Source organism: Lepidochelys kempii, chromosome 7, assembly GCF_965140265.1.
Source record: "Lepidochelys kempii isolate rLepKem1 chromosome 7, rLepKem1.hap2, whole genome shotgun sequence".
In the NCBI taxonomy this organism is placed as follows: Eukaryota; Metazoa; Chordata; order Testudines; family Cheloniidae; genus Lepidochelys; species Lepidochelys kempii.
This window is the reverse complement of record NC_133262.1, coordinates 90,526,325-90,542,955: the sequence shown is the minus strand read 5'-3', so window position 1 is coordinate 90,542,955 and position 16,631 is coordinate 90,526,325. Positions and strand designations below refer to the sequence as shown.

Genomic DNA, 16,631 nt, shown 5'->3' with positions numbered 1-16,631 from the left:
TCAGCAAGGACTGGCCTGTCTCCCAAGATCTGTGGGAGTGATGGGTCGTCCTTCAGGATAGGTTGTAGATCCTTGATGATGTGTTGGAGAGGTTTTAGTTGGGGGCTGAAGGTGATGGGTAGTGGCGTTCTGTTATTTTCTTTGTTGGGCCAGTCCTGTAGTAGGTAACTTCTGGCTCTGTCAGTTTGTTTCTTCACTTCAGCAAGTGGGTATTGTAATTGTAAGAACACTTGATAGAGATCTTGTAGGTGTTTGTCTCTGTCTGAGGGGTTGGAGCAAATGCGGTTGTATTGTAGAGCTTGGCTGTAGATGAGATTTGCTTCGTGTTCAGTCCTTACTTGAGACATGATTTTAGATGTTTATGAAGAGGAAACCAAAACACAAACTGAAGTCAAAGGTTGTGTAGTATCTGTACACTCATACTGTCAAATATTTCTGGATCCATTTGAAGAAAGAAAAAAACTGGTGTTGTGATTCATCTGAGTTTCCAGAAGGGGTTGGATTGTTGGTAGGCAGAATTATCAAAATCTTGTTTTGGACTTGTACATATACAGATATATATACACTAACAAAGCAAATGCATATTTATGTATATAAAGGGAACTTTTAAGTCCACTTTTGTATTGGGGAAAAACTTGACATGAAAGAAAATTCTTGAAATAAATTGACTTTTTAGTTTTGAATTATACCAAGTTAATCAGAGTATAGGAAGGGGAACGGAAACTCTGTTTCCTTTGCACTTTAAGATAGTGACTCATGTGGAGTATGACACAGTATTCCTCTTTTGAACTTTAGTTGCCAAAGCATGAGATGTGTTCTATAGTATGCTGGGAACACCTTTCTTGTATAAATGGTCTGAAAATTAAATCAAATTTTTGGTGGCAACTTCTAATAAAGGCTATATTCTATTGGCATTTTAAATCAGCTGAAGTATTAAATAAATTAAATGGCTTTCCTTTTTTATGTTGTATTTTTTTAAATCTAGCTTCCTTCCTACTTCCCTCAATTTTTCTTTCCCATTCGGCGAACTGATGTTGCAGGAAGGGGGATACATGTTTGGCTCAGAATTGGTTGCAATCTGAAGCTGGATCTCTGCCTTCCTATTTCTTTCCCACCTCTCTTCAAAGAGTCATCTGGATTCACAACATTTACCATGCCGAACATTGTGACTGGAAATAGGCTTACATCAGAATACAGGAATCTGAATACTCCTGAGGTCTGGGAAAGCTGGAATCCAAATTTGAGCTTCATGACATGATTCCATCTCTAATTTTGACATCCAAAGTTTTGGACCTACTATGCGATGTGGGTTTCTCATCTCCTCCTTAGCTCTCTGCCTTGTCTCTAGACTAAACTGAGCCTTTGAAGGTTGGAAGAAGGCCTCTGCCTAGGCCAGGTTCCTAAAAGCTAACTTAAATTCCAGGCTAAGTCTTCTAATGGTGGAGCAGGCCTTTGCCAAGGTTCAACTCCCAAGCTTCACAAAGTCTTTCAGGGCTGGAGTTTCTAAGCAAGCATTTAACCAAGCTCCCAGCCAGAATCAATTAACCATCTCAGTGAGAGACCATTCTGTGATAAGCCCAGTTCTTCAAATACTCCTTCCACATTGCACATCCCATAAACAGTGCTCTGCTCATGCGCTGCTTTTCCCTTTCTTTCCATGCTGTTTTCTCCCTGTTGTTCGTTTGATCGTCTGCTCCTCCTTTCAATACCATGTTATTGTTCATAAAGATGAAGAAATGGTGCCTATCACTCTCTCTCTCTCTCCCTCCCCCCCCCCAACCCCCCCCTGAATCCACTATGGGAGCTGGAGATCTCAGACTTAAAACATTGGAATCAAGTCTGTGCTTTGGTGCAAGACGTGCTTACTCTATTTTGGGACTTTCATGTGTTTCCTAAGTCTCTGAATGTTATTGACTCTAAAGACAGGTCTCTAGACAAGTTTTTTCATGTCATCTAGTGGGACAGGGGAGTTTGAATGGCTTTTTCCACTGATTTTTGTGTACCTTTGGGTAGAATTACAGTAGTTAGTGATCAGGTCTTCACAGGTTCTCGGCTCCTGTAGCTCCCTTTAAGACAAAGGGAGCTGCAAGGGCTCAGCATCTCTGGAAAGCACGTCATTAGTAGTTAGTCCCCAATTTATTTTTACCTGGTACTTGAAGGTTTATAGAATTACAGAAAAATATGTGTGGGATTTGTGTTTCTACCATTTCTCCTTAAAAAGTATCTGTTTCATTCTTTGGATGCTAGTCATATTCCTCCTATACAAGAACTTCTGGTCAAAGCTTTAAGGTCTTGTTAGGGTTCTTTGCAGCCCCCATCTCTTGGTGGATCAGAGAATGTATTTGTTTGACTTTTAAATGGCGGCAATAGAAACAATCAAGGAACTTGCGCAAAACCACCAGAATATTTTAAAGAGAGAATTTTCTATATTCCTTCCTGTGACTCTTTTATAACACCATATTTCCTGATATTGTTTTTGGTTGTGATAGGGAGTAATTAAAGCAACTGAATAAATACATGCTGGATAATTATGCTGGTGCAATAAATGGGTAAAATCAAGGAAAGCTCTTATATAAGCTATACAGGTTTGTGGCACATACAGACATGTTTTTGTTGAATCTAAATAAGGAAGTGTTAGGAGAATTTGATATTAAATCCATGACAAAAATGTTTGTGAGAACTGAACTGTCTCTTTGCTTTCTGGTAGGTAGAGATACAATAGCAGAACACTAACAAATTTGGAGACTAGAGGGAAGATGTGATGTGTACAACAAAGATGATTACAGGTAAGGAGTGTTCTCTTTATATAGGTGATTTAACTGAGCTTGGATATATCATACCTGATTTAAAAAAAAAGCAGTTGGACAAAATCATCTAGCCTGCATCAAGGATAATCATCAGGGGAAAAAAAGTGCAATAAATTTACCTACAGGTTAAAAGTAGTGGTTATTTAAATTCATTTTTTCATATTTATCTGTTTGTTTGTAATTCTGTAATTAGGATTTATCTGTTCATTGGGTAGGTCAAAAGTATTTCATTTTAAATAATTCCTTTCAAAGAGTATTTTTTGTTCAGTGTCATAAATTTGTCAAGTGTTCACTAAGAGCTAAAATTGAGAGTGATACATGCTTGGAAACTATACTAATTTATTGAATTTCCATTACTGTCCATAAAACCAGTTCCTTGTTTCAAATGATTTTGCAATGTGTTAGCTGTTATCAGTGAATGATACAGGTGGGTTGGAATTTCATATCACTACTGTATATGAAGAGTATTCTGAAGCCTGAGATCCCTTTCTAGTGCTATTTTATTTGAATGTGTTTTGGTTCATAAAACAAGTGAGTGGCTTGAGCAAGTATTTGGTAACCCAACCAACACATCTACACACAATATTGTGGGCATATGGTAAAAGGACACTGTGTAGAGTGATGTACAAAATGTATTCCTGTCCCCAGTTTCCCATTTCTTTTACTATACCTCTCTTAGTTTGAGCAGTAATTTCAGCCTATTTAAATACTGCAGCTTGTGAGCTGGTTGACCCAGTAAATTGTGGATGCTAGATTTGTTACAATGTCTGTGTTTGTCATACATTTCACAGGATCCTCGGCAATACTTTGTCCACTAAAAAAAGGATGATGTAAAAAGGCCTTCATAATTCCCATTTAAATCTTTTAAAATATCTGTGTTGGAAAACATTCAAAATAATCATTTAATTTGATGGTGGTCCAAAAAATGGCCTGTTAACCACATTCCTTCTAAATCATTAATGGTTTGTCAATTTAAGGAAGATCTCGAGAAAAAATTCCCAAAATGGTGTATTTAATTCTTGTAGAAAAATCTATGGAGCATGACTTTATACATTGATAAAACTCTAAAATCATTTGACCATGTTTGTTGAAGTATAGGAGAATATGTGGATTCTCAGATGTGCTCAGTGCTGGCCTAATTCTGCTCCCTTTGAAGTCAATAGTGAAAAATCCTAAGATTTTTTTTTTCCTTTTTTTTGCTTGATATGTTTTATATGTGTGGTCTATTTATTTATAAAGCTTGGTACCTGTTTTTTTTTCCTTTCTGGCTTTCTGTAAACTTAAAATTTAAAAGTAGTTTGAATTAAAAGTCAAATGAATACTAATATAGAAGGAAAGATGCTGAAGTTTAAAGGAATCAAGCAAGCATAAGGCCATGCCTAGTCTGATGCCAAATACACACATAACATACTCTCACAAAATCCATTTGCACTAGTTGACATGAATCAGTGCAATCCTGCAAGTTGTATTGTTGCCTGCCTAAGTCTATTGAGAAATCATTTATCTAATTGGATTTCTTACACAGCTTGAATTCTTGGGTCCCCTTAGCTTAACCAGAGAGAGAGAGAGAGAAGTTCTGAATGAAAGATTGTGATTTTTCTTAAAAAAAACACTAGATGGCATTTATTGCAGTGGAATAAAATCCTGCTTCACCAGGCAGAATTCAGCATATACAGTAACATTTTAATAATGAGAAGCGATCTCTTTCTTAGTTTAATTTGTTAATGGTTGAGGAAACAAGTGGTTTCTGGTAGTTGACTGATATATATTCATAGAAAGAGACTTGATTGCTTGTTGGAGTGAAGGTGTTGTTTAAATTGCTTTTCAGTATCATATGTTTTAAAGTGACCTATATTGTGCCCAGCTAATTTCAAATATTACTTAAGATTGCTTTGAAAATGTTTTGAAGGCAGTAAAACCTCAAAGTAATACAGCTCTTAATAGTTGTAATTGAAATGAACAGATGCACACATTTGCAGACTTATTTTCCAATAATTTCCCTGTGTAGAAGAGATCCTACTATCCATTTCTGATAAACTTTAAAAGTAGTTAGCATGGTGCATTGGAAAAAGCACTTTAAAATATAAGAAGTGAACATGGGAATATAAGAGTTGCCAAACTAGATTAGACCAATGGTCCATCTAGTCTGGTATCCTGTCTCAGAGTGGATACTCTTAGATGCTTCTAAGAAAGTTGATAAAAAACCCATAATAAATTTTCCATAGGATAAGTTTCTTTCTAATGCCTGTGAGAGGCTGCCTTATGCCATGAAGCCTAAAGTAACTGAGGATGTCTTCATTATCCATATAAAAATTACTAGTCTGTTTTTGAATACTACTAACTGAGCTCTTAGTCTTACTATTTATTACTTGTTTGGTGGCAGTAGCTAGAGGCTAAAGATCAGGCCTCCTTGTGCTAAGCACAGTACACACAGGGACTAGTGAAAAGACAGTAGTGCGGGGTAGCCAACCTACGGCCCTGGAGCCACATGCAGCTCTTCAGAAGTTAATATTCAGCTGCTTGTATAGGTACCGACTCCAGGGCTGGAGCTACAGGCGCCAACTTTCCAATGTGCCAGGGGGTGCTCACTGCTCAACCCCGGCTCTGCTGCAGGCCCTGCCCCCACCCCTCCCCTGAGCCTACCATGCCCTCACTCCTCCCCCTCCCCCACCGCAGAGCCTCCTGCACGCATGAAACAGGTGCGGGAAGGGAGGGGAAGGCGCTGATTGGCGGGGCTGACGGTGGGCAGGAGGCACTAGGAGCGGGGTGGGGGAGCGGATGGGGGGCTGCTGACAAATTACTGTGGCTCTTTGACATTGGTAAATTTGACATTGGTAAATTCTGGCTCCTTCTCCGGCTCAGGTTGGTCACCCCTGCAGTAGTGCCTTCCCCAAAGATCTTACAGACTAAGCCTCAATGACATCTTGCAACATGAGTTCTATAGACTGTGCTACATATAAATAAGAGGATTTATTTATCAGTTTTAAATTTGTTGTCTTTCAGTTTCATTGGGTATCTTCTTGTTCTTGTCGGAGAAGGTAAATAGGAATTCCCAATATACTATCTGTATACCATTCAGTATTTTATTTCCCTCCATCATGTCTCTCCTCTTTCCCCCCTCTTCTCTAAACTAAAGCAGTCCCAATCTTTTCAGTCTCTTTTCATATGAAAGCCTTTCCATGCCTCTAACTTTCACAGCGCTCGCGCGCTCTCTCTCGCGCTCTCTCTCTCTCAATCCTTTCTATTCCTACATTGATTGATGAATAGGGTAGCCAGAACTGAACACACAACTCCAGGTGAGTGCGCACTGAAGTTATCATATTTTCAGTAGTATTTTCTGTCCCACTGCAAGTACATCGTAAAATTTTGCTAGTTTTTTGATGGCTGCTGCATGTTGAGTAGGTGTTTTAATTGACCTTCACAATGACACCCAGATATTTCTTCAATGTTTACAGTTAATTTAGCATTGAGAATAAGTAGTTCAGATTATTCCTTGTATTGTGCATTACTTGCATTCATCTGCCATTATGCAATTTCCACACTGGTAGGTGGAAGAAAAAGATGAGTTACTAAGCCCTCTCTCTAGTTTCTGTAGTCTGCCATTTGGGGATTTAAATTTCAGTGGTTTGAACCCTTTTCTTGAATACTATCTCAGTAAGATAAATTATCAGATTTCAAACTGACATTATGTAACAAATTGTTATGGGATATTTGGGTCATGTGAGCAAAGTAACAAAGATAGATATTTGTGCTTTTTCTTTCCCTATAGTTTGAGCTACTGCAATATTAATTTAATGTTAAGTTTATGCTGTCAGTGATTGGAGCAGAAGCCTCTCATGTGTCTAATATAAAATTCTTACCGGCACAGGGAAAATGGGACAGCTTTCAGAGTCAGTCCTCCCCTCTTTATGCATATATACTGCATTCATTGTTGTGCTATGTGAGCCTCACGTAGGAAGGAGGAGATGAAGCAGAGTGAAGACAGTATGACAGAAGGCAGTATCGACAGGTGTTCTCCCTCTATTCCAACAGAAACCACACATACATGCATTCTCTCATAGTGCGAAGCACCATAGAGTCACATCACCATGAACAGTAAACACCACAAATGGGCATCATTAGAGGGTAGACTTCCTCCACATGTCACTGTTTCACACAGCCTTGAGATGCGCACCATATCGCATCCCGTCCAGTTAGCCACATTGTCGACTCATGCTCACTGCAGGCGACCTCTGTCCCTGGCACCAATGCTTGCAAATCTCGCTTCTGAAATCTAGGAAACCACACACAAGGTAACAGTTCTTTGGCCACCCACTTGTTTTTATCCTCCAGGAAGTTGGAGCTATGAAGTGGAGTTCACAAATACTTTGAGATGTCATAACCAAGTTTACTATCTTATTTATTTGTTTAAAGCTAAATAAATATCTATTGGCAGCTCGCTGGGCACTTACAATACTTAAACTGCACACAATAGTCAAACATATTAAAAGGCATTTCTAAAAAGACTACCTCAGTTCCAGAATCACACTGCCTTTTATTGATCCCATAATACCAGCCAAACCCAGTCCACCCCTTATTCCTGGGGAAAAAATTGGGTAACCAGGAGAGTCTTGCATTATTCTCTGAGGTTATGGTGGATCATGGTAGAAGTGAGTTGCAAAGCCTAGAACCACTGGATGAGAATGTATTACTGTTCAAATTAGGGATTTTTAAAAGCTGTTGTGTGCTTCAGATGATCCCCAGTGCTGAGGCAACAACCAGAACCTTAAGTGTGACCTGGAAATCATTTTGTAGATAGTACAGATTATTGAGAACTAATGCAAAGCAGTCCCTTCAGAAAATACCACTTAGAAAGTGTCTAGACTGGATCTGTCCTAGCTATGAGTTTCTGAATGGCTTTAAGATCTAAGCATTTCTATTTTAAAGTATATTTTAAGATTAACATTATCTGTGTAGTGCTCACTTCAGTAATTCAACCTAGAGGTGACAAAGACATGGATAACGAACTGTGATAAGATCTGCCTTTGAAAAAAAAAATCACAACATTCTTGTCCATTCCTCCGAAAAAAGAAAAAGCATTTTTAGCAAATGCTGTTATCTGGTTCTTTGGGTGTTCTTACCAGCCACTAAAACTGCAGTCTAATAGGGACTGTATCCATGCCTGAACTTGCTGAAATCCTGAATAGGTGAGCTCTTGAGGCGGATGAACAATTGTTCACTATTACCCTGAGATTTTACAGAGAAAGGAGAGACCAGCTTGAGTAAATCCATCTATCAGTGTGTTGTGGAGAGGAGAGTCAAAGGCAGCTGATATATAAAGGAAACATGGATACTGCCAGAATAGGTTTGTTCTATTTGTTTGTGTGTTAAAAATAGTATTTGTATGCTTTTGTTTTATATTAGCAAATCAGATATTGTCTCCCCTGTTTTTCTTAAATGCCATGCAAGTCCGACCTGATTAATTGAGAAGGGAAAAAGAAAAGGAGTACTTGTGGCACCTTAGAGACTAACCAATTTATTTGAGCATAAGCTTTCGTGAGCTACAGCCGAGCTGTAGCTCACGAAAGCTTATGCTCAAATAAATTGGTTAGTCTCTAAGGTGCCACAAGTACTTCTTTTCTTTTTGCGAATACAGACTAACATGGCTGTTACTCTGAAACCTGAGAAGGGAAAGTGATTTTGTTTGTATTGTGTAAAACTGTTTTCTTTAACTAATTAAAATCAAATGTCTGGGAAATTATTAGCAGCAAATGTGCCTTCATTAAAACTTAAACACTCCATTCCTTTTAACTAAAGCCTGAGAGAAACACCTCTGGGACCTCAGACTGCTTCCTCAAAAATAGGGAAGGCTAGACTTGACATTCCTGACAGTTCCAAGGGGAAAAAAATGTGGAAAAAGTCAAATTAAATTTAAAAAACCCTTTAAGGTTGCCGTTTCGTATTATACTGTAAAGTGGGCGAGGGACAACTAAACAAACAAAAAGGCATAAACTTAGTTCTCCAATTTGAGTTTCACTTTGCCCTCTTTGCCTTAATCAGGCTTGGAAGGATTATATTTTTATTGGTAAATGTTGATAAACATTGATTTCCCTGTGCGCATGCGCATGAAAAATATTTCCATCAATGATAATTGAATTTTACAGATAGGCCAAGTAAGAAAAATGCTGCTTGAAAACTTTTTAGAGTTTGATTTAAGGCTATTTATTTAGTATGTTTTGGCATATATGATGAGAATTTGTGTTTTAATGATTCAAAGCTTTAACTTTTTGCATCTCAGTGTCTACTGTCATAAATAAATTGTCTGACCCCCATAATTTCCCACAACTGTGAACATTTAAATTGATAAGTATAGAAAATCTTAAAAATAAACATTGATATTATCCATCAAAATTATATAAAAAAATCAAATTCAAGCCTATTTATAATCAACTCCAATAAATGGCCCTAGCACCCTTATACTGGTTGTCAGCTGAACTTTCTCCTCCAAGATTTTGCAAATGTTCCTGCTTATGTCAGCCATTTTAATGTGCACACCACAAGATTACTTTTGACAGTCACTGTATGATTGTTTATGTTCCCTGACGTAACAGGGTGCTTTTTAATTTTTTCAAATCTGTCATATACCTTTTAACTATCTGAAATTTTCAAAGATCAATAACAAACCAGATTGTTTTAACTTAAGCCCCTATGTCTTCTCAGCAGCAGTGTTGAGAAGGATCTGAGTGTTGTGGTGGATGACAACCTCAACATGAATCAACAACGCAATGCTGTTGGAAAAAAAGCACATTTTAGGTCACATTAACTAGGGTTGCCAGGCGTCCGGTTTTTGACCAGAATGCGTGGTTGAAAAGGGATCCTGGCGGCTCTGGTCAGCACCTCTGACTGGGCCGTTAAAAGTCTGGTTGGCGGCGTAGCAGGGCTAAGGCAGGCTCCCTGCCTGGCCTTGGCTCTCCATGGCTCCAGGAAGCAGTTGGTATTTCCCTATGGCTCCTAGGCAGAGGCACGGCCATGGGAGCTCCTCGCACTGCTCCCGCTCCAAGCGCCAGCTCCGCAGCTCCCATTGACCGGGAACTGCAGCCAGTGGGAGCTGCAGGGTCGGTGCCTGCTGCCGGGGGCACCGCAAAGAGCCACCTGGCTGTGCCTCTGCCTAGGAGCAGGAGGGAAAGGCCGGCTGCTTCGGGGAGGTGCCCGCACCCCAAACCATCTCCCCCACCCCAACTCCCTGCCCCACCCCCTCCCACACCCAAACCCCCTCCCAGAGCCTGCACCCCCCTCCCACAGTCCAAACCTTCAGCCCATCCCCCCCACCCCAACCCCCGCCCCACCCCAGAGCCCTCACCCCCTCCCGCACCCCAACCCCATGCCCAACCTGGTGAAAATGAGCAAAGGGGGGGAAGAGTGAGTGATGGAGGGAGCAGGGATGGAGTGAGCAGCACTGGGGCCTTGGGGAAGGGACAGGGCCTTGAGGCGCAGCAGGGGTGTTTGGTCTTCTGCAGTCAGAAGTCTTCTGGCATCCCTAACATTAAAAAATGCATAATATGCAAGTCATGGGAGGTGATAGTACCACTCTACTGGGCACTGGTTAGGCCTCAGCTGGAGTACCTTGTCCAGTTTTGGATGCCAATGTATAGATAGGATGTAGAGGAACTGGAAAGGATCTAGAGACAAGTGATAAGGACGATCAAACGGATGGAATGCGGTCATATGAGCAAAAGTTGAAAGACCTAGGTGTATTTTAGTTTGGAAAAGAACCTAGGTGTATTTAGTTTGGAGATTAAGGGAGACATGATAGCAGTCTTCAAATACTTAAAATACTGCCATTAAAAAGATGGAAATAACTCTTTTGCCATAGAGGGTGGGATAAGAGGCTGTGGGTTCAAATTACAGCATAGCAGATTTAGGGAGGTCATGGAAGCTCCTTCACTGGAAATTTTCAAAAGGAGGCTGGGTAGCCATCTGTCTTGGCTGGTTTAGACACAACAAATCCTGCATCTTGGCAGGGAGTTAGACTAGATGATCATTCCAGTCCCTTCAAATCCTATCATTCTGTGTCCTCATATTATGGAAAAATGTATGGAGGGGTATATGTAGACTGAAGGGTTGCTTTGTCCCGATAGTCTCCAGGATCTTCAGGAATGAGGACAGACTAGGTAAGACTAACAGGCCTAATATATGTAAGAAATACTACCCTCAAACACATGTATCCATTTGCTCTGTGCGTGGAGGGAATTTCTCTGTATTGTTTCAGAGCTGCGCTTCTTCCTCCAAACAGATGGTTTCCAGCCAGGCTTCCACTGATTGCTGGGACATAGTATGGTACTCTTTTTTTCTCTGTGTACATTTACCCAGCAGTTAAACAGCCACGGCTGGCCTGCATCATCTGGCTCAGGCTGTGGGGCTGAAAAGTTGCAATGTATATTCGGGCTCTGACTGGAGATGTAGGACCCCTGAGGGGACTGGGTCCCAGAGTCTGGGCTCTTCTGAGCCCAAACGTCTACACCACAATCTTATATCCCCACAGCCTGAGTTCTGTGAAGATGGGCCAGCCGCAGGTGTTTAATTGTGATGTAGGTGCTCTCTGAGGTTCACAGACCACACAAGATGAGTTTTGTTGCTTGTAGAAGCATTAACTAATCCATTTTCTTACATGGAATTTTATCTGTTCATCAGGGAACTTGATCACCCTGGACACATCCCATTTATTTATTCAGCCAATAGATCATATAGATTTCCAGCTGACAGGAGAATGAACTGCCTTTTCTATCTTTGCCAAAGTCTGGCTTTTCTTGCAAGTTGGCTTCGCTGTGCACTGTGTTATTTGCCTATATGCTGGAGGAGATAAACTCAGCAGGAACATTTCTTTAGGGGGAATCCTTACTTTAGTAAGATTAGTTCAGAGTTAATTTTTCATTTTAAAATCTGTTTAACCTAATATCATACTACATAAATGCTGAAAGCCCTAAATTTGTGACAAACCCCGATGAAGTGAGCTGTAGCTCACAAAAGCTTATGCTCAAATAAATTGGTTAGTCTCTAAGGTGCCACAAGTACTCCTTTCCTGTTAGTCTAGTTTTTGCTAATGTGTCGTAACCTCTAGTATTAGAGTGGTGTAGTGGTGATATTTGATATTTGAAAGGTTTTGATGGAGAAATCCTTTGTTGATCTTACCGCAGCTTGAACTGGCAGATGAATATCCTGCCATTTCCCCTTGCACTATGCCCAGATGCAGTTGCTGTCATCTCCTTTTCATCCATTCACTTCTCTGATTCTGATTTCCCTTGTTGGCAAGGAGCCATCACATGCAACAACACATTTATTTGTACTCTGTATGTGTCTCTCCACCCAGGCTGACCCAGCCACTTTTTTCCTGCACCTCCCCCCTCAAACTATTCTCCGGTGTCAGGTGGGGTGGAGGATTAGGAAATACTGCTTCACAGAATAACAGTGTTGTCTGCCTTATAAAAACCAGCAGCAAGTTTCTAGCAGTTTGACATATGTTGCATCTAGTATTATGTAGTCTGGAAGGAAGTCAGAGCATGTTAGAGTTTTTGCTTTCCGAGTCAGGGCAGCAGCTTTAGATTCAGATGTCTGTGTGTTGGAGAATGAACATTTGTCTCCGTCCTGGTTCTGAGCTTTGTGATATAATACTTTATCCCTGCTTTCTGTTTTTTTATTAGTTTATTTTCCATGTACAATGCCATGCTGAATTTTAGCTTTGATCAAATTAATTTAGAGATTTCAATACAATTACTGGATTTGAGAGTGCTGTACTAAAGTTTGTAAACTGATTAATAAAAATACATATAAGTGATTGTTTTGCTGGTAAGAGTTGGAACACATTTAAAGTGAAATGTAAACTGCCACATGAAACTGTGGTAAACTTCAGAAGCAATTTAAAACTCCAGATTGTGTTAACTCATCTGAAAAAAATCCTCGGAAGAATGCATTTCTTTAGCAGACAATGAAAATGTTTAGTTTTAAAAGCTCAGTAGGTTGACTCATTCTTTTAAAGCTTTCATGGTTAAACCAGCTAAGCAGTACCACACCCAGCATACCATGAAAGCTGCTTTCTATAGACACGTCTATCTCCACTCTTCTAAGCTCTGCAAATTATAGTGAAATGGATCATCTCTATCAGATGAACTATAACGGGAAAGAGTTCCACCCACCCACATAAGTCACAGGCTTTCTCCAGCTGGACTGGATTTCCCAGTATGCTTTTTTCTCCGCCTCTCGTCTTAAGTGCTGCTGACATCATTTGTACACGGTACACTGAGAAAATACAGCTGGAGAAGAAGCAATCCTTGAGCCCGGCGTGTATTTGGTGAGAATGCTTTATTTAAATGCTTTATCTGTATGTGTGGAATTAAGCGGGTGTGTGGTGTTTGTAGCTGCTTTTAGGGAGGATTTTGCTATGATTTCTTTTTAGTTTAAAAGTGAAATACAGAGGAAACAGTTTGAAAACTGTGTGAACTGTGAGCGTTCAGTAGAGACGAAGTGTAACATGAACTTTGTAGTTTGGAGGGGAGAGAGCTTAGTATCACCTATGTACTTACTCTCTACACCAATACTGATTTGGACTCTTAATACAGTCCATGGGTGGCGTACCCGAGCCCATTTATCCACTGACACTTTTAAAAACTCCCACACCCCAATCTGGATCTATGCTGGTTTTGTGATATGTATGTACCTTATGAACCTTGTAACCGATACTTGCAATCCCCCATAACCCAAGCCAGACCCAGTATGTACAGTACCTTCCCTCTTAACTTGTGTAAATTTGATTTTCAACATTAACTTTAATAAAATTTTTAAATCTGTAAAAAGCATGCTGAAACACTCAATTGGAATTCTGAAGTTTGATCTTATAGATATGTGTCCTTGCTGAATGGACAAACTCTAAATGAGTTGACACTTAAAATAAGAAAAAAGGGAAACTCCCAGACCATTAGCAACAAAGCCAAAGGGAGAAAAATCCTGTCATGTGAATTGGATGGAAAAATGTCAGTAAATCAGTAGATCTTAAATTCTGAACGATCCTGTTTTAATCATAAGATGTGTCCGAAGCATAGCAGAAGGCCTGAGACTGCACAATAGAGTAAGGGTAGAGAAGAAAATACTACTGCATCTTAAAATGTCAAGAGTACATGATTTTTTGAAACATGGCACCGTATTAGAACTGCATTAAGACCACTTTTAGTCAAGTAATGGCCAGCTAGAATGTTTAACTGCCTTTCATGTCATTACCTGAAGAGTAAATATCTCCAAAAGGGGGAGGGAGTTTTTACTTACACTTTCAGTTTTATGTATTTTTTTAAATTTGTTACCAAGATTCCTTAGTGAATATTTGATTTCAGTTCAGGCTGAAGATGGTGGTGAAAATACTGGGTGTTTGGTTATGGATTATAGTTTTTTATTTTGAAATAAATTAGTAGGTGTCTTTCTATAAGGTATTTTAGAGCAGGGGGTTTCTCACATTTTCGTAGCCTGGATATCACTTTGAGTCTTATGGACAGCTTCACTTCCTTCTCACAGGTACGTATGTGGACTTTCTCCCATCCAATTAATAGTTCCATAACATCCCTGTGGCAATTGCTTATGTGGAAAAACAATAGGCAGGTCTCCATAGACCATTAGTGGTATGTGGACCCCAGTTTGTGAACCGGTGTTCTAGCGTTTAACTAGGTGACACAAGTATTATAGAAAACCTGGTGACTCATGGGGCTATTCTTCCCTCATTGGAGCCAGGGAAAACCTGTTGCTGAGCTGAACAAGTTTCAAGGAGAGTATAACCCTAGCTCTAGACTTTTTTTGTTTAACTATTTTCCAAATAATACGTGATACTGTTTGTTCATTTTGTGACAAATATATTTTTCTCCTTCTCTCCCAAACTCCTCCCCTTATTGAAATATTAATTAGAACATCTATATAGGATTTCTTATAGGTTTATATTTCTTGATGAAATTTAAATATAACTTAAAATATTGTAGGCAAGTAAGTCTATTTTGGGTGAAGAATAAAATGTAAGTTTTATAATGGTTACTCTTTTACCAGGAGGATGGCAAGTTGCATTTAAAGATAAACTACTGTAGGTGAATTTACACAATGTAAAAAGCACATCAGTTTATTTCTTAGAGGTGCTATGTTTTAGTACCTGATTTGGAACCAAGTTGAATTCAGAAAATTAAAAAAATATCTTTTAAAGATATTTTAAAGTAAAACTTGGACTAATGGTGACTCGTGGGACTATTGGTTGCAGAAGGAACAAGTGAAGTCTCACCTGCATTTTCAGCCCGTCTTCTGGATCTCATTAAAATGAAGCTGCTGATTCTGTCCCTGAGGAGGATATGAGTTGTGTGACTATAGAGTTAGTAGGTGTCAGTAAGCACGGCTTTAAAATATAGACATATGTCTATTAATCAGAAGTAGGTTTCAGACGCAAGTGGGGGTGAAGTGGAGACCCTAGGATTGAGGTCAAACAGCAATATTCTAGCAAGAATGCAATTTCCTCTCACACCTCCCTCCAGCCCTAGTCTGCTGGGAGAGAGGAGGGAATTCGTATCTGGTTGATCTTCTTGAATCCTGCCGTGAGGCTTGATCTTTAATATTTGCCTTAGGCTAGGTAGCTGATAAATTTGTAGCTCTATCTTCTCAAGCTTCTGGAAGTGAGAAGACACTTTCTCCGTTACACCTCACTCCTACCTTTTACCATTACTCTTACCACTGAATCTGACTTTTTGCCTGCCATCAGAATTGGGAAGGGAAGAGGTCTTCAGTCACCTGTTTCTCCCCAGCATCTGTTCTCCTACCCTATGGATAACTCCAGTGCTTGCTTCTGTTGCTTGCTCAGCTTTCCCAAGCCTCAGTGACAATGATTTTTGCCAGTTTCACTGCTGCTCACAAAGTTGTGAATAGTAACAGTCAAAAATGATTATCACTACAAAAAGTTTTTTTTTTCTCTCTTGCTGGTAATAGCTCACCTTAACTGATCACTCTCGTTATAGTGTGTATGGTAACACCCATTGTTTCATGTTCTCTGTGTATATAAAATCGTTCTACTGTATTTTCCACTGCATGCATCAGATGAAGTGGGCTGTAGCCCACGAAAGCTTATGCTCAAATAAATGTGTTAGTCTCTAAGGTGCCACAGGTACTCCTGTTGCTTTTACTTTTATACAGAATTTCTGTAAAACCTCTTCCTGAAGTGGAAATGAATAATTTCAGTTAACATCTTTGAAGTTACTGGGCAGCTTGGCTTGATTTGCATTTTGGATGCTTTTATTTTGTGTCCCTTCTGTTGATGATTGAACCTTCTGGTGTTTTCTATGCTGATAAATTCTCGGCACTGCACTGGTTAATTTGAGGATCACTAGTAAGTGAACGTGTTTCACATTCATCACTGCAGCACTTGTAACTGAAGACATGCAGTGATACTAATTCAGGCCTTCATGAGGACAGTTGTTCTTTGGTAATTCTTAAACGATGGTTGAGATGGTAGAGTTGTCCTTGCACTGCAGAGTCTGAGCTTGGCACTGCTCTTAGGATATGTGTGTCTGTCTTTAGGTGCTGGTTGTACTCTTACTGTCTGTCTTGTCCGGAGCTATTCTATATAGGTCAATAGACAGTGCTCTTTATATGATATTAATGATACATACACAACACATACTGCTTTTACATGGAACTCTCATAACAAGAATAGAAATGTTTTGTAATCAAACCTTACGTTCTTCAGAGATTGATGACCTCCTTCTTGCAAAGTAAATCTTCCAATCATTATTGGCAAGTGGATTGATCCAAGCCATGCTAATTAGTCTGGCCAGTGGG

The 16,631-nt window shown here is 39.7% G+C and overlaps 1 protein-coding gene across 34 annotated transcripts in view; it reads left to right on the top strand.

Moving 5' to 3' along the window:
• SGMS1 (sphingomyelin synthase 1) overlaps positions 1–16,631 on the top strand; it is a 203,381-nt gene that overhangs the window by 108,814 nt on the left and 77,936 nt on the right. For 21 of the 34 annotated variants that reach the window (XM_073353729.1, XM_073353716.1, XM_073353717.1 and 18 more), the window contains one exon: positions 2,708–2,786. The exons of 3 other annotated variants lie outside the window; for them this stretch is intronic. The gene's annotated coding sequence lies outside the window, so the exon portion shown is untranslated. Of the gene's footprint in view, positions 1–2,707; positions 2,787–5,810; positions 5,846–12,371; positions 13,132–16,631 lie in introns of those variants that run through there. 10 more of the 34 variants (XM_073353739.1, XM_073353740.1, XM_073353736.1 and 7 more) reach the window with 3 other exon arrangements.